Source organism: Tachyglossus aculeatus, chromosome 10 (genome assembly GCF_015852505.1).
Source record: "Tachyglossus aculeatus isolate mTacAcu1 chromosome 10, mTacAcu1.pri, whole genome shotgun sequence".
In the NCBI taxonomy this organism is placed as follows: Eukaryota; Metazoa; Chordata; class Mammalia; order Monotremata; family Tachyglossidae; genus Tachyglossus; species Tachyglossus aculeatus.
Genome location: NC_052075.1, coordinates 54,874,134 through 54,893,153, shown reverse-complemented (window position 1 = coordinate 54,893,153; position 19,020 = coordinate 54,874,134).

Genomic DNA, 19,020 nt, shown 5'->3' with positions numbered 1-19,020 from the left:
CTGTTAAGCGCTTACTATGTGTCAAGCACTGTGTCAAGCCCTGGGGTTAGTACAAGTTCATCACAAGGGACGTAGTCCCTGTTGATGATGATATTTGTTAAGCGCTTACGATGTGCAAAGCACTGTTCTAAGAACTGGGGAGGATACAAGGTGATCAGGTTGTCCCACGGGGGGCTCACAGTCTTCATCCCCATTTGACAGATGAGGGAACTGAGGCCCAGAGAAGCGAAGTGACTTGCCCAAAGTCACACAGCTGACAATTGGTGGGGTTGGGATTTGAACCCATGACCTCTGACTCCAAAGCCCGGGCTCTCTCCCCTGAGCCACGCTGCTGTTCCATTTGAGGGCCCCAGAGGAAGAAACTGAGGCCCAGAGAAGCGAAGTGACTTGCCCAAAGTCACCCAGCTGACAACTGGTGGGGTCGGGATTTGAACCCATGACCTCTGACTCCAAACCCTGTCCTCTCTCCCCTGAGCCACGCTGCTGTTCCATTTGAGGGCCCCAGAGGAAGAAACTGAGGCCCAGAAAAGCGAAGTGACTTGCCCAAAGTCACACAGCTGACAACTGGTGGGGTCGGGATTTGAACCCATGACCTCTGACTCCAAAGCCCGGGCTCTCTCCCCTGAGCCACGCTGCTGTTCCATTTGAGGGCCCCAGAGGAAGAAACTGAGGCCCAGAGAAGCGAAGTGACTTGCCCAAAGTCACCCAGCTGACAACTGGTGGGGTCGGGATTTGAACCCATGACCTCTGACTCCAAACCCTGTCCTCTCTCCCCTCAGCCATGCTGCTGTTCCATTTGAGGGCCCCAGAGGAAGAAACTGAGGCCCAGAGAAGCGAAATGACTTGCCCAAAGTCACTCAGCTGACAATTGGTGGAGTCGGCATTTGAACCCATGACCTGACTCCAAACCCTGTCCTCTCTCCCCTCAGCCACGCTGCTGTTCCATTTGAGGGCCCCAGAGGAAGAAACTGAGGCCCAGAAGCAAAGTGACTTGCCCAAAGTCACCCAGCTGACAACTGGTGGGGTCGCGATTTGAACCCATGACCTCTGACTCCAAAGCCCGTCCTCTTTCCCCTGAGCCACGCTGCTGTTCCATTTGAGGGCCCCAGAGGAAGAAACTGAGGCCCAGAAGCGAAGTGACTTGCCCAAAGTCACCCAGCTGACAACTGGTGGGGTCGGAATTTGAACCCACGACCTCCGACTCCAAAGCCCGTCCTCTTTCCCCTGAGCCATGCTGCTGTTCCATTTGAGGGCCCCAGAGGAAGAAACTGAGGCCCAGAGAAGCCAAGTGACTTGCCCAAAGTCACTCAGCTGACAACTGGTGGGATTGGGATTTGAACCCATGACCTCTGACTCCAAAGCCCGTCCTCTTTCCCCTGAGCCACGCTGTTGTTCCATTTGAGGGGCCCAGAAGCGACGTGACTTTCCCAAGGTCACACAGCAGGCAGATGGCGGAGCCGGGATGAGGCCTGGTCCACCGTCCCCGCTGCTGCTCGCTGCTCCGGGCCTCGGTTTCTTCGTCTGCAAAATGGGGCTGAGAGCCGCGCTCTTCCTCCCTCTTAGGGAGGGAAGCCCCGCGTGGGGCAGGGCCTGGGGCCAGGGTGACCGCCCCGCCGCCGCCGCAGTGCCGGCCGCTTAGTGAGCGCCCAATAAATGCCAACCGAGGCACGCCGACGGCGATTATATATCGCGTGCGGGCCCCAGGAGTCCACGCGCGTTGGGGGAAGAGCTGGAGCCAGGAAATGGGGTCCCGGCCTCCGCCTCCACCCGGGGGAATCGGTCGGAGGAGGGAGGACTTCCGCCCCACAGCCGCCAAGATCCCACCTTTCCCTGCTTCAAATCCTTACTGAGGGCACACCTCCTCCAAGAGGCCTTCCCCGACTAAGCCTCCTCCACTTCCTCTCGTTCCCTATAATAATGATGGCATTTATTAAGCGCTTACTATGTGCAAAGCACTGTTCTAAGCGCTGGGGAGGTTACCAGGTCATCAGGCTGCCCCACGGGGGGCTCACGGTCTTAATTCCCATTTTACAGATGAGGTCACTGAGGCACAGAGACTGGCCCAAAGTCACACAGCTGACAATCGGCGGAGCCGGGATTTGAACCCATGACCTCCGACTCCAAAGCCCGGGCTCTTTCCACTGAGCCACGCAGCTTCCCTTTGGTGTCCTCCCCTCCCACGCCGCCTATAGTAATAATGACGGCATTTGTTAAGCGCTTACTATGTGCAAAGCACTGTCCAAAGCACTGGGGAGGATACAGGATGATCTGGGTTGTCCCACATGCGGCTCCCAGTCAATCAATCAATCAATCGTACTTATTGAGCACTTATTGTGTGCAGAGCACTGTACTAAGCACTTGGGAAGTACAAGCTGGCAACATATAGAGACAGTCCCTACCCAACAGTGGGCTCATCCCCATTTTCCAGACGAGGTCACTGAGGCCCAGAGGAGTGAAGTGACTTGCCCGAAGTCACCCGGCTGACAACTGCAGCCGGGATTTGAACCCATGACCTCTGACTCCAAAGTCACCCAGCTGGCAAATGGTGAGCCCGCTGTTGGGTAGGGACCGCCTCTAGATGCTGCCAACTTGTACTTCCCAAGCGCTTAGTACAGTGCTCCGCGCTCAATAAATACGACTGAATGAATGAATGAAACGGCGGAGGCGGGATTTGAACCCATGACCTCTGACTCCCAAGCCCGGGCTCTTTCCACTGAGCCACAGCCGTCATGTACTGATTTCTATTAACATCTGCCTCCCTCTGTAGACTGTCAGCTCGTTGTGGGCAGGGAATGTGCCTGTGTACTGTTTTTCTGCCCTCTCCCAAGCGCTTAGTACAGTGCTCTGCACACTGTAAACGTTCATTAACTACGACAGAATAATAATAATAATAATAATGATGGCATTTATTAAGCGCTTACTATGTGCAAAGCACTGTTCTAAGTGCTGGGGGGATACAAGGTGATGAGGTTGTCCCACGGGGGGCTCACAGTCTTCATCCCCATTTTACAGATGAGGGAACTGAGGCCCAGAGAAGTGAAGTGACTTGCCCAAAGTCACCCAGCTGACAAGTGGCGGAGCCGGGATTTGAACCCATGACCTCTGACTCCAAAGCCCGGGCTCTTTCCCACTGAGCCACGCTGCTGCTCCAGAATGAACCGCCCGGCGGGGCGCTCCAGCCCAGTCTGCCCATCTCCCGGGATTCCGGGTGTTGGGGGGCAGGAAGGGGCCCCCCGTTCCAGGCCCCGGGAAGGACGGCAGCCCCATCCATCCCAGCTCCATCGGTTCCTCGTCCGCGCCCCCGGAAGACCTAGGGAATGGAGCCCGGGCCTGGGCGTCCGGAGGAGCTGGGTCCTAATCCCGGTTCCGCCACTTTTTTTTTTTTGACCGCATTTATTAAGCGCTTACTATGTGCAAAGCACTGCTCTGAGCGCTGGGGAGGTTACAAGGTGATCAGGTTGTCCCCCGGGGGGCTCCCAGTCTTCATCCCAATTTGACAGATGAGGGAACTGAGGCCCAGAGAAGTGAAGTGACTTGCCCAAAGTCACCCAGCTGACAAGTGGGGGAGCCGGGATTTGAACCCACGACCTCTGACTCCAAAGTCCCGGCTCTTTCCACTGAGCCGCGCTGTCTGCTGGGTGACCTTGGGCAAGTCCCTTCGCTTCTCTGGGCCTCAGTGACCTAATCTGGAAAATGGGGATTAAGGCCGTGAGCCCCATGGCATTATTATTATTATTATTATTGTTAATAATAATAATAACAACAACAACAATAATAATGGCATTTATTAAGCGCTTACTATGCACAAAGCACTGTTCTAAGCGCTGGGGAGGTTACAAGGTGATCAGGTTGTCCCCCGGGGGGCTCCCAGTCTTCATCCCCATTTTCCAGATGAGGAAACTGAGGCCCAGAGAAGTGAAGTGACTTGCCCAAAGTCACCCAGCTGACAAGTGGCGGAGCCGGGATTTGAACCCACGACCTCTGACTCCGAAGTCCCGGCTCTTTCCACTGAGCCGCGCTGTCTGCTGGGTGACCTTGGGCAAGTCCCTTCGCTTCTCTGGGCCTCAGTGACCTAATCTGGAAAATGGGGATTAAGGCCGTGAGCCCCGTGTGGGACCGGGATCCTGCCCAACCTCACTGGCTTGCGTCCACCTCAGCCTGGCACATAGTAAGCGCGTAACATTTACCGCGATTACTGTCACTGAACTGGGAATGGCATTATTATTATTATTATTTTAATAATAATAATAATGGCATCTATTAAGCACTTACTATGTGCAAAGCACTGTTCTAAGTGCTGGGGAGGTTACAAGGTAATCACGTTGTCCCACGTGGGGCTCACAGACTTTATCCCCACTTTCCAGATGAGGTAACTGAGGCACAGAGAAGTGAAGTGACTTGCCCAAAGTCACACAGCTAAGTGGCGGAGCCGGGATTTGAACCCATGACCTCAGACTCCAAAGCCCGGGCTCTTTCCACTGAGCCACGCTGATGGCATTTGTTAAGCGCTTACTATGTGCGAAGCACTGTTCTAAGCACTGGTGGGGGGGGATACACCCCCTTTTAGACTGTGAGCCCACTGTTGGGTAGGGACCGTCTCTATATGTTGCCAACTTGTACTTCCCAAGCGCTTAGTACAGTGCTCTGCACACAGTAAGCGCTCAATAAATACGATTGATTGATACAAGGTGATCACGTTGTTCCACGTGGGGCTCACGGTCTTCATCCCTATTTTACAGATGAGGTAACCGAGGCCCAGAGAAGTGAAGTGACTTGCCTAAGGTCACCCACCTGACAAGTGGCGGAGCCGGGACTCGAACCCATGACCTCTGACTCCCAAGCCCGGGCTCTTTCCACTGAGCCACGCTGCTTCTCTGAGGCATCTAGGCCGGTGCTCCCCCCGTAGCTCCGCGAGGGCCGCTCCCCCCGCTTTTTTTCTTCATGGTATTTGGTAAGCGTTTACTATGACTTCACTTTTATTTTATTTTATTTTTATTTTATTTTATTTTGTTAGTACGTTTGGTTTTGTTCTCCGTCTCCCCCTTTCAGACTGTGAGCCCGCTGTTGGGTAGGGACTGCCTCTAGATGTTGCCACCTTGGACTTCCCGAGCGCTTAGTCCAGTGCTCTGCACACAGTAAGCGCTCAATAAATACGACTGATTGATTCTCTGGGCCTCAGTTCCCTCATCATCATCATCAATCGTGCTCTGTAAAAAGGGGATGAAGGCGGTGAGCGCCATGTAGAACGGGGACTGTGTCCAGTGTGATTAGCTGGTATCTACCCCGGCGCTAAGTACAGCGCCTGGCACATAGTAAGCGCTTAACAAAGGCCAATATTATTATTAATATTATGATTATTTAATCTGAGGGGGGCAGAGGGAGATCGGGGCAGGCTGTTGGGAGGGGAAGGGGGGACCCCGAAACCAACGGGCCTAAGCCGGGGGGTCCCGGCTCGGCCGAGATCCGGCATCTCGGGATCAGGTGAGACCAGCACTCCCGTTCCTCCTTTGGCTTTTTTCCTTGGGCTCTTTAAGTACCTGATTTGAAATGATTAAAAATACCTTCCGAGAGGCTGTTGGATTTTTCTCGACATGCTCGGAGGGCATCTTTGTACGTATTTGCTATTCTACTTTATTTGTTTATTTATTTATTTATTTATTTATTTATTCTATTTTATCAAGCGCTTAGTACAGTGCTCTGCACACAGTAAGCGCTCAATAAATACGATTGATTGATTTTGTTAATACGTTTTGTTCTACTGTCTGCCTCCCCCTTCCAGCCTGTGAGCCCTGCACACAGTAAGCGCTCAATAAATACGATTGATTGATGATTGATTGCTCTGCACACAGTAAGCACCATGTTTGGGGTTGTCTCCCCCTTTTAGACTGTGAGCCCACTGTTGGGTAGGGACTGTCTCTAGATGTTGCCAATTTGTACTTCCCAAGCGCTTAGTCCAGTGCTTTGCACACAGGAAGCGCTCAATAAATACGATTGATGATGATGATTGAATGAATGAATGAGCCGTCCTCTCCCAAGCACTTATTATTATTAATAGCAAGAACTGTGGTCTTCATTTAGCTTTAATTCTATTTGTTCTGATGACTTGACACCTATCCACACGTTTTGTTTCGTTGTCCGTCTCTCCCTTCTAGACCGTGAGCCCACTGTTGGGTAGGGACCGTCTCTAGGTGTTGCCAACTTGGACTTCCCAAGCGCTTAGTCCAGTGCTCTGCACACAGTAAGCGCTCAATAAATACGAGTGAATGAATGAATGACTGAGGAAGATACAAGGATGGACCCAATCCATGACTCAGTCTTCATCCCCATTTTACAGATCAATCAATCGTATTTATTTATTTATTTAGAAGCAGCGTGGCTCAGTGGAAAGAGCCCGGGCTTTGGAGTCAGAGGTCACGGGTTCAAATCCCAGCTCTGCCAATTACCAGCTGTGTGACCTTGGGCAAGTCACTTAACTTCCCTGGGCCTCAGTTACCTCATCTGGAAAATGGGGATGAAGACCGCGAGCACCCCGGGGGACAAACTGATCACCTTGTAACCTCCCCAGCGCTTAGAACAATGCTTTGCACATAGTAAGCACTTAATGCCATCATCGTCATCATTTATTGAGCCCTTACTGTGTGCAGAGCACTGTACTAAGCGCTTGGGAAGTCCAAGTTGGCAACATAGAGAGACAGTCCCTACCCAACAGGTGAGGGAACTGAGGGATGGGGAACTGAAGGAATGATTCGAATCCAGGTCTTTCTGATTCTTGGGCCGCCTGCTCCATCCACACTGCTTCCCCCCTGATCCTTTGACCCCTGTCAAAGTCCTGGGGTAGGAGGAGGCCTCTATTCTGAGCGCCTCCCCGCTCAAAGGTCCCCCAGGCTGCAGCCTCGGGGCCCGGAGCCGGGCTCCAAAACTCCCTCCTTCCTTCTTCAATCGTATTTATTGAGCGCTTACTGTGTGCAGGGCACTGGACTAAGCGCTTGGGAAGTCCAAGTTGGCAACATACAGAGACGGTCCCTACCCGACAGCGGGCTCACAGTCTAGAAGGAGGAGATGCACAACAAAACAAAAAACATATTAACAAAATAAAATAAAGAGAATATGTACAAGTAAAATAGAGTCATTCATTCATTCATTCGTATTTATTGAGCGCTTACTGTGTGCAGAGCACTGGACTAAGTGCTTGGGAAGTCCAAGTTGGCAACATAGAGAGACGGTCCCAACCCAACAGCGGGCTCACAGTCTAGAAGGGGGAGACAGGGAACATATTAACAAAATAAAATAAATAGGATAAATATGTCCAAGTAAAACGAATAGAGTAATTCATTCATTCATTCAATCGTATTTATTGAGCGCTTACTGTGTGCGGAGCACTGGACTAAGCGCTTGGGAAGTCCAAGTTGGCAACATCTAGAGACGGTCCCTACCCAACATTCATTCATTCATTCAATCGTACTGATTGAGTGCTTACTGTGTGCAGAGCACTGTACTAAGCGCTTGGGAAGTCCAAGTTAGCAACATCTAGAGACGGTCCCTACCCAACAGCGGGATCAGCCACCCCCGGCCTCAGTAGCCACTTGGCGGGTTCTAATCATCATCAATTGTATTTATTGAGCGCTTCCTGTGTGCAGAGCACTGTACTAAGCGCTTGGGAAGTACAAGTTGGCAACACAGAGAGACAGTCAACCGGGGCATCTGTTCAGCGCTTGCTGGGGGCCGAGCGCTGCGCTAAGCGCTGGGGTGGAGACGGGATCATCAGGTTGGCCGCAGCCCCTGGTCCACACGGGGGTCGTGCTCTAAGGGAGGAAGGAGAGCAGACGCCCAATCCCCCATTTCGCATGCGGGAGGGCGTCCACCCCAGTCCCTCCACAAGGTGACACAGGGAAAGGTGGGATGAACCGGGGTCAGGAAAGAACGGTCGGCTGCTCCCAGCGAGGCAACGAGGCCTACCGGCAAGAGCCGGAGCCAGAGAACCCGGGCTCTAACCTCAGGGCTGCCATGTGCCTGATGTGTGACCTTGGCCAAGTCACTTCCCTTTCCCTGTGGGTTCAGTCGCGTCACCGGGAAAATTGGGGATTGGATACCAGCGACGGGGATTGCGTCCGATCTGATTATCTTCCTCTCTTCCTCCCTTCAAGGCCCTGCTGAGAGCTCACCTCCTCCAGGAGGCCTTCCCAGACTGAGCCCCTTCCTTCCTCTCCCCCTCGTCCCCCTCTCCATCCCCCCCCTTACCTCCTTCCCTACCCCACAGCACCTGTATGTATGTATATATGTTTGTACATATTTATTACTCTATTTTACTTGTACATATCTATTCTATTTATTTTATTTTGTTAGTATGTTTGGTTTGGTTCTCTGTCTCCCCCTTTTAGACTGTGAGCCCACTGTTGGGTAGGGACTGTCTCTAGATGTTGACAATTTGTACTTCCCAAGCGCTTAGTCCAGTGCTCTGCACACAGTAAGGGCTCAATAAATACGATTGATGATGATGATGATGACTGTCTCTATACGTTGCCAATTTGTACTTCCCAAGCGCTTAGTACAGTGCTCTGCACACAGTAAGGGCTCAATAAATACGATTGATGATGATGATGATGACTGTCTCTATATGTTGCCAATTTGTACTTCCCAAGCGCTTAGTCCAGTGCTCTGCACATAGTAAGCGCTCAATAAATACAATTGATGATGATGATGATCTTGTCTCGTCCCCGGCGCCTAGTCCAGTGCTCGGCACACGGTGAAGCCCTCGGTAGTACAGTTATTACTATTATTTTTATCACAATTACGGCCAGCCATGGAGGGGAGGAGGCCTGGCCGCTTTGGAGGTGGGGGGCGAAGAGACGTGAGGGAGGAAGAAGGGGCAGGAGGTTCCGGGTGCAGAGGAGGGACGGGCTGCGGCTGGAGACCACCCGACCCCCATCTGTGCTCTGACTTCTCCCCTCCGTCCCCCACCCCCCGAGAATCAATCAATCGTATTTATTGAGCGCTTACTGTGTGCAGAGCGCTGTACTAAGCGCTTGGGAAGTACGAGTTGGCAACATATAGAGACAGTCCCTACCCAACAGCGGGCTCACAGTCTAAAAGAGTGGCCCGCACTCGAGAAGAGCAGCGGGGCCCTGGGGACGGGCCCAGATCCTTCCCCGGTGTCACCCTGGGCGGACACCCCCACTTCCCGAGGTGCCCCGATTCTCTCGACTGCCCCGGGATGCCCCGAGAAGCAGCGCGGCGTGGCTCGGTGGAAAGAGCCCGGGCTTTGGAGTCGGAGGTCGCGGGTTCAAATCCCGGCTACGCCGATTGTCAGCCGTGTGACTTCACTTCTCCGGGCCTCAGTTCCCTCATCTGTACGATGGGGATGAAGCCTGTGAGCCCCCCAGGGGGACAACCTGATGACCTTGTAACCTCCCCAGCGCTTAGAACAGTGCTTTGCACATCGTAAGGGCTTAATAGATGCCGTCGTTATTATTCCGTGCCAGCTCCCCCCGCCCCCCGTGTCCCTGTCATCTCCCCTTCTAGACTGTGAGCCCACTGTTGGGTAGGGACCGTCTCTAGATGTTGCCAAGCTTAGTCCAGTGCTCTGCACACAGTAAGCGCTCAATAAATATGATTGAATAAATGAATGGATCTCCCAGCATCTCTTCCGTGGCTTCGTCGGGCCTTCGGCCGGCCTCCCCGGGCCCGGGGCCGAGGCACGGTGGGTCCTGAGGCCGCGAGGTCGGCAGAGCCACCCGCGGTGCCAGGTTTGCCGGGCAGGAGGGCAGGGTGGCCACCCAGAGATCCGGGTGGGCTCCGGAACGGCGTCCAGGGCGAACAGAGGAGGCCGGCGATGCCTCAGGGTGGGGGGTCGGTCAGACCCGGCGGGCCTTCTCTGTCTAACAGAATCAATCGCATTTATTGAGCGCTTACTGTGTGCACAGCACTGTACTAAGCGCTTGGGAAGTACAAATTGGCAACATATACAGACAGTCCCTACCCAACAGTTTAAAAACAGAAGCAGCGTGACTTAGTGGAAAGAACCCGGGCTTGAGAGTCAAGGGACGTGGGTTCTAATCCCGGCTCCGCCCCTTGTCTGCTGTGTGACCTTGGACGGGCCACCTAATTTACCCGCGCCTCCCTCACATCATCTGTGAAATGGGGATGGAGACTGTGAGCCCCGCATGGGACAACCTGATGACCTTGTGCCTACCCCAGCGCTCAGAGCAGTGCTTGGCACGTAGTAGGCGTTTAACAAATGGCAACGTTATCATTTCTGGCACTGGTCACTTGGCGGGTGGCGGGAACCCCGAGACGCATCCCTCAGGGCACGCACCCCTCCCTCGTCGCTCCGGTTCCCGTATCCTCCCGGGGACCTCCAAAGCCCTCCTGCCGGGGTGACGTCAGGGGAGCCCTGTGCCCCCGGGGGCTGCCAGCCTAGGCCGATCCCCTACTCCAGTCCTCTCCTGCCCCTCGGTCAAATGCCCGGAACCATTTTGCCCAGCCGCCTTCCACAGTGCCCGTGCCACGGCCCCAACCCACCCTGGCATCCAGGCCCCCTCCATTCTGGAACCCCCTCCCCGTGACCTCCTCAGTCCTGGGGCCCCCCAATTCCCACATGCCCCCCATCACCAACCTGTCACCCTTCGACATCCTTGGCCCCTCCACCCCACCCCCAACCTCCATTTCGTGTCCCGGCCCCCACCCCATCCCTGTTTCCATTCTCTGCCCAATCCTGCTCCCAATCTCCCCAAGTTCCCCATCTCCACCCCCAGGGTCCACATCCCATTCCTGCCCTTTCCCCAAGGCCCTTCCCTCTCTTCCCAACCCCAGTCTTTACGTGAGCCCCTTCCTTCTGCTCCCACCCAATCTTTACCCCCAGAGCCCCAATCCCTCCTCTGCCTCCTTCCCCATCCCTAGTTTCTACTCCCAGGTCCCCCAACCCCTTTTCTGTCTTGCCCCCCACCCGCTCCTCTAACCCCCATCCCCCCATTTCTCCTCCCCCCATCCCCAATGTCTACCTCCAAGGCCCCGAACCCCCTTCTGTATGATAATAATGATAATGATGATGGCATTTATTAAGCGCTTACTATATGCAAAGCACTGTTCTAAGCACTGGGGAGGTTGCAAGGGGATCTGCCTTGTTGCCCATCGCCCTCCCCCCATCCTCAATGTCTACCTCCAGGGCCCCAGATCCCCTTCTCTATGATAATAATGATAATGATGATGGCATTTATTAAGCGCTTACTATGTGCAAAGCACTGTTCTAAGCGCTGGGGAGGTTGCAAGGGGATCTGCCTTGCTGCCCATCGCCCTCCCCCCGTCCCCAATGTCTACCTCCAGGGCCCCAAACCCCCTTCTCTATGATAATAATGATGGCCTTTATTAAGCGCTTACTATGTGCAAAGCACTGTTCTAAGCGCTGGGGAGGCTGCAAGGGGATCTGCCTTGTTGCCCACCCCCAATGTCTACTTCCAGGGCCCCAAACCCCTTCTCTACGATAATAATGATGGAATTTATTAAGCGCTATGTGCAAAGCACTGTTCTAAGTGCTGGGGAGGCTGCAAGGGGATCTGCCTTGTTGCCCATCCTCAATGTCTACCTCCAGTGCCCCGAACCCCCTTCTGCATGATAATAATGATAATGATGATGGCATTTATTAAGCGCTTACTATATGCAAAGCACTGTTCTAAGGGCTGGGGAGATTGCAAGGGGATCTGACTTGCTGCCCATCGCCCTCCCCCCGTCCCTACTGTCTACCTCCAGGGCCCCGAATCCCCTTCTCTATGATAATAATGATAATGGCATTTATTAAGCGCTTACTATATGCAAAGCACTGTTCTAAGCGCTGGGGAGGTTGCAAGGGGATCTGACTTGCTGCCCATCGCCCTCCCCCCGTCCCCAATGTCTACCTCCAGGGCCCCGAACCCCCTTCTCTATGATAATAATGATAACGATGATGGCATTTATTAAGTGCTTACTATGTGCAAAGCACTGTTCTAAACCTGGGGAGGCTGCAAGGGGATCTGCCTTGTTGCCCATCCCCAATGTCTACCTCCAGGGCCCCAGATCCCCTTCTCTATGATAATAATGATAGCATTTATTAAGGGCTTACTATGTGCAAAGCACTGTTCTAAGCGCTGGGGAGGCTGCAAGGGAATCTGCCTTGCAGCCCATCGCCCTTCCCCCATCCTCAACGTCTACCTCCAGGGCCCCAGATCCCCTTCTCTATGATAATGATGATGGCATGTACTAAGCGCTTACTATGTGCACAGCACTGTTCTAAGCGCTGGGGAGGTTGCAAGGGGATCTGCCTTGTTGCCCATCGCCCTCCCCCCATCCCCAACGTCTACCTCCAGGGCCCCGAACCCCCTTCTCTGTAATAATAATGATAATGATGATGGCATGTATTCAGCGCTTGCTACGTGCAAAGCACTGTTCTAGGCGCTGGGGAGGCTGCAAGGGGATCTGCCTTGTTGCCCATCCCCAATGTCTACCTCCAGGGCCCCGAATGCCCTTCTCTATAATACTGGTGGCATTTATTAAGCGCTTACTCCGTGCAAAGCACTGTTCTAGGCGCTGGGGAGGCTGCAAGGGGATCTGCCTTGTTGCCCATCCCCAATGTCTACCTCCAGGGCCCCGAATGCCCTTCTCTATGATACCGGTGGCATTTATTAAGCGCTTACTACGTGCAAAGCACTGTTCTAGGCGCTGGGGAGGCTGCAAGGGGATCTGCCTTGTTGCCCACCCCCAATGCCTACCTCCAGGGCCCCCCAACCCCCTTCTCTATGATAATGATGATGGCATTTATTAAGCGCTTACTACGTGCAAAGCACTGTTCTAAGCGCCGGGGGGGTTGCAAGGGGGATCTGCCTTGTTGCCCATCGGGCCCCCCCCACCGTGGTTCCCCCCCCCATGTCCTTTAACCCCTTCTGCGCCCCCTCCCCAGCCCCCCCTTGTCCCTCGGCCCCATTACCGGCTCTTCCTTGTCGTGGCCGCCTCCAGGGCCCGGGAAGCAGGGAGGGAAGGAGGGAAGGAGGGAGGGAAGGAAGGAAGGAAGGAAGGAGGGAAGGAAGGAAGGAGGGAAGGAAGGAAGGAGGGAAGGAGGGAAGGAAGGAGGGAAGGAGGGAAGGAAGGAGGGAAGGAAGGAGGGAAGGAAGGAGGGAAAGAGGGAGGGAGGGTCCCGGGCCGGGCCGGGCTCCGGCGGCAGCGAGCGAGGCCCGCACGGCCCCGGCTCCGGCTAACAATGGGCTCCGGCCGCAGCGCTACCGCTTTTATAGGCGCCGGCACGTCCCGACGTGCCCCGGGGCACGCCGGGATTTGTAGTCCGACGCGCCGCCCGAGGCATGCCGGGACCCGTAGTCCGGCCACTAGGCCCGCGCGCGGGGGCGCCTGGGAAATGGAGTCCCCGTCCGCCCACCCCACCGCGGGGCCTTCTGGGAAAGCGAGTTTCCCGCGGCGGCGGCCTGTCGCCTCGGCTCGGGGTTGGTGGGCTGAGGGGGCCAGAAGGAGGCCGTGAAAGGAAACCCGGGATGGGTCAAAATAATAATAATAATAACAACAATAATAATAATGATGATAATAATTGCATTTATTAAGCCATTACTATAATAACAGTGCTCTGCACGCAGTAATTGCTCAATAAATACGATCATAGGGAGGGACCAAGAAAGGAGGCCAGGGGGAGGCCATGGAAGGAAAACCGGAATGGGTCAAAATAATAATAATAATAATAATAATAATAATGGCACTTATTAAGCGCTTACTATAATAACAGTGCTCTGCACGCTGTAAGCGCTCAATAAATACGATCAAAGGGAGGGACCAAGACAGGAGGCCGGGGGAGGCCATGGAAGGAAACCCAGAATGGGTCAAAATAATAATAATAATAATAATGGCATTTATTAAGCCATTACTATAATAACAGTGCTCTGCACGCAGTAAGCTCTCAATAAATACGATCAAAAGGAGGGACCAAGAAAGGAGGCCGGGGGGAGGCCATGAAAGGAAACCCGGAATGGGACAAAATAATAATAATAATAATAATAATGGCACTTATTAAGCGCTTACTATAATAACAGTGCTTTGCATGCAGTAAGCGCTCAATAAGTACGATCATAGGGAGGGACCAAGAAAGGAGGCCGGGGGGAGGCCATGAAAGGAAACCCGGAATGGGTCAAAATAATGATGATGATAATAATAATAATAATAATAATAATAATAATAATAACGGCATTTATTAAGCCATTACTATAATAACAGTGCTCTGCACGCAGTAAGTGCTCAATAAATACGATCAAAGGGAGGGACCAAGAAAGGAGGCCGGGGGAGGCCATGAAAGGAAACCCGGAATGGGTCAAAATAATAATAATAATAATAATAATGGCATTTATTAAGCGCTTACTATAGTAACAGTGCTCTGCACGCAGTAAGCGCTCAATGAATACGATCAAAGGGAGGGAGAGACCAAGAAAGGAGGCCCGGGGGGAGGCCATGAAAGGAAACCCGGAATGGGTCAAAATATAATAATAATAATGGCAGTTATTAAGCGCTTACTATGTGCAAAGCACTGTTCTAATAATAACAGTGCTCTGCACGCAGTAAGCGCTCAACAAATACGATCAAAGGGAGGGAGAGACCAAGAAAGGAAGCCCGGAATGGGTCAGAATAATAATAACGGTGCTCTGCACGCAGTAAGCGATCAGTAAGTACGATCGAAAGAACGAATAAAAAGGAGACTTTTTCCCAAAACGTGGCTTCCGCCCACTGGGAATGTCGCACACCTGGACAGGTGGGTCTTGGTAGTCTTACCTGTACTTCCCAAGGGCTTAGTACAGCGCTCTGCACACAGTAAGTGCACAGTAAGCGCTCTGCACACAGTAAGCGCTCATACGACTGAATGAATGTTAAAAAATGGTATTTAATAATGAGGGGTATTAGTTAAGCGCTTACTAATAATGATGATGGTATTTGTTAAACACTTACTATGCGCAAAGCACTGTTCTAAGTGCTGGAGGGGATATAAGGTGATCAGGTTGTCCCACGGGGGGCTCACAGGCTTAATCCCCATTTTCCAGAGGAGGGAACTGAGGCCTAGAGAAGTGAAGTGACTTGCCCAAAGTCACCCAGCTGACAACTGGCGGAGCCAGGATTTGAACCCATGACCTCTGACTCCAAAGCCTGGGCTCTTTCCACTGAGCCACACCGCTCCTACTATGTGCAAAGCACTGTTCTAAGCGCTGGGGTGGATGCACGGTAATCAGGTTGCCCCACATGGGGCTCCCAGTCTTCATCCCCATTTCCCAGATGAGGCCACTGAGGCCCAGAGCGGTGAAGTGACTTGCCCAAAGCCACACAGCTGAGAAGTGGCGGAGCCGGGATTCGAACCCATGACCCGTTAAGCACTTACGACGTGCCTGGCCCCGTTCTGAGCACGGGGGTAGACACGAGGCTAATCAGGTTGGACACAGTCTCTGTCCCGCGTGGGCTCACGGTCTTAATCCCCATTTTACAGTTGAAGTCACTGAGGCGCAAGGAAGTGGAAGTGACTCGTCCAAGGTCACGCAGCAGAGACAGGATTAGAATCCAGGTCTTTCCGAATCCCAAGCCTGCGCTCTTTCCCCTGGGCCACGCTGCTTCTCAGCCCGCCAGCTCTCGCGGAGGGCAGACAGGGGTCTTGCCCCCCTTAGTCCCCTCACAGTCACTAATGGGGGGCCCTTGTAATAATAATTCCGGTATTAAGTGCTCAGGGAAGCAGCGTGGCTCAGTGGAAAAAGCCCAGGCTTTGGAGTCAGAGGTCATGGGTTCAAATCCCGGCTCCGCCAATCGTCAGCTGTGTGACTTTGGGCAAGTCACTTCTCTGGGCCTCAGTTCCCTCATCTGGAAAACAGGGACTAAGACTGTGAGCCCCACGTGGGACAACCTGATCACCTTGTAACTTCCCCAGTGCTTCGCACATAGTAAGCGCTTAACAAATGCCATCATCATTATTATTAGTATTATTATTATTATTACCACATGCCAGGCCCTAAGCACTAGGATGGATACAAGGAAATCGGGTCGGACGCGGTCCCCATTATTCATTCATTCACACCTATTACTGTGTTGTTGCCCACTTGTACTTCCCAAGCGCTTAGTACAGTGCCCTGCACACAGTAAGCGCTCAATAAATACGATTGAATGAACGAGCAGAGCACTGGCCTAAGCGCCTGCCTGAGTACAACAAAAAATAGGCACATTCCCTGCCCACAACAAGCTTAGTCTGTCCCACATGGAGCTCACAGTCTTTATTCCCATTTTACAGATAATAGTAATAATGGCATTTATTAAACACTTACTATGTGCACTGTTCTGAGCGCAGGGGAGGTTACAAGGTGATCAGGTTGTCCCACATGGGGCTCACCGTCTTCATCCCCATTTTCCAGATGAGGCAGAGGGAAGCGAAGGGACAACGTGGCCGCCGCCAACTAGAAAGGCTGTGAGCCCACTGTTGGGTAGGGACTGCCCCTAATATGTTGCCAACTTGTACTTCCCAGGCGCTTAGTACAGTGCTCTGCACACAGTAAGCGCTCAATAAATACGATTGTTTGGTTTTGTTTGGTTTTTTATGTTTGGTTTTGTTCTCTGTCTCCCCCTTATAGACTGTGAGCCCACTGTTGGGTAGGGACTGTCTCTATGTGTTGCCAACTTGTACTTCCCAGGCGCTTAGTACAGTGCTCTGCACACAGTAAGCGCTCAATAAATACGATTGATTGATTGATTGAAAGGCAGGACGGGTGAAGCCCTCCTCTAGCTTGTTGGAGGCCACGAATGTGTCTGTTACATTGTTCGCCCAAGTGCTTAGTACAACGCCCTGCCCACGAGCACTCAGTACGACCGTTTGACCGAAGCCAGATGGGACGGGGTGACGCTCCGACTACATCCCCGCGACAGCGGGCCCCCGACTCGCTCTTCTCGGCGGACTGGGGGCTTGAACGCAGGCCCTCGGCCCTTGGGACGCGGCCCTTCGGTCCGGCGGCCGACACGTAGGACGGGTCACAGTCTCGAAGTCCAGAGGCCTCGGCCCCAGCCCTGCTGCCCAGCAGCCACCAACGGCACTTGAGTCACGCCAACGTTTTCGGCCCGGTTGCGGAACGGGATCCAAAGGCGAGCCGCAAATTCACGGGGAGGAGGTCGACCCTGGCAAGGAACGGGATCCAAAGGCGAGCCGCGAATTCACGGGCCCTTTAGATGCCCACCAACCTCGCCGCGGAGGGCCAGCCGGGCAACCTGCGTGGGTGAGGATGCCCAGACCCCCAGGCCCGCTAAACCTGGTGCTAAAAGGGCGGAGGACTTCCGAGACTCAAAGCCCCCGCGACGACCCTGGCCTCCATAGAGTCCTCTTCCTTCCCCGGGTCTGGGCCGGAAAACCCCGAAAAAGTGAGCTTATAAACCCCCGGTAGCCCCATGGCTAAAGCGCAGACCTGGAGCCAGAAGGATCTGGGTTCTAATCCTGCTCCGCCACCTGTCTGGTGGGAGACCCCGGGCAAGTCACTTCTCTGGGCCTCACTTACCCCGCCTATAAAATGGGGCGTAAGAGTGTGAGCCCCACGTGGGACAGGGACTTGTATCCAACCCGATTTGCTTGTAATAACGTTGGCATTTGTTAAGCGCTTACTATGTGCACTGTTCTAAGCGCTGGGGGGGGGGATACAAAGTGATCAGGTTGTCCCATGTGGGGTTCACAGTCTTAATCCCCATTTTACAGATGAGGCAACTGTAAAGAAGTTAAGTGACTTGCCCAAGGTCACACAGCCGACATGTGGCGGAGTCGGGATTCGAACCCATGACCTCTGACTCCAAAGCCCAGGCTCTTTCCACTGAGCCACGCTGCTTTTCACTGCTTGTACCTACCCCAGCGCTTAGTACAGTGACTGGCACAGAGGGAGCGCTTAACAAATGCCGCAATTATTATTACCATTATTAGACCTGTCTACTTCTTTTGTTTTGTTGTTTGTCTCCCCCTTCTAGACTGTGAGCCCATTGCTGGGTAGGGACCGGCTCTATATAAATAAATAACGATGGTATTTGTTAAGCGCTATGTGCAAAACACTCTATATGTTGCCGACTTGGACTTCCCAAGCACTTAGTACAGTGCTCTGCACACAGTAAGCGCTCAATAAGTACTATTGAATGAATATGTTGCCAACTTGTACTTCCCAAGCGCTTAGTACAGTGCTCTGCACACAGTAAGCACTCAATACGATTGAATGAATATGTTGCTGACTTGTACTTCCCAAGCGCTTCGTACAGTGCTCTGCACACAGTGAGCGCTCAATAAATACGATTGAATGAATGAATATGTTGCCGACTTGTACTTCCCAAGCGCTTAGTACAGTGCTCTGCACACAGTAAGCCCTCAATAAATGCGAATGAATGAATGAATGAATTAATTTGATCCGCCATTGAGCCAGTTTGACTCCAGATTGGGAGCCCTGGGGCATTTGGACCCCTCCGAATTATAAATCTCCTAAGAGATCTCCTCCAACCTGACTTCCTTACATCCACTCCGGAGCTTAGTACAGTGCCTGGCACAAAGTAAGTGCCTAATAAATACCATAATTATTAAGAGGGGAAGGCTGGCTGCCAGAAGTTGATTACCAAGGGATGGAGAGAGGGGTGGAGGTGGGAATGGAAGATTTCCCCGCTCCAAAAGGACTCCTTGGCGCCAATCACGAAATCCATCCCCGCCCCATCCCGTGTCTCCAGTGCGATTTCGGCCCGCGTCTTCATCCCGCTTCACCCCGACCGTTGTCACGGCAGGAGGAACCGGGAGTTGATTCCGCTACCTCGTACAGACCCCCGGACTTGGCGCTTGGGCCGGTCAACGGCCGTGAGTGGGGGGCAGAAACGGAGGATGGGCCCGCTTTGGTTCGCTTCGTCTTCTGCAGCGGCGCGGCGGGGAGCTACACCGGTCTCTGATACGGGTCCTCGATGACTTGAGCTCTCTCGGAGGTCTCCGAGACGCGAGCTCCGACGACTGGCCGCCAGGACCAGGTGGTAAAA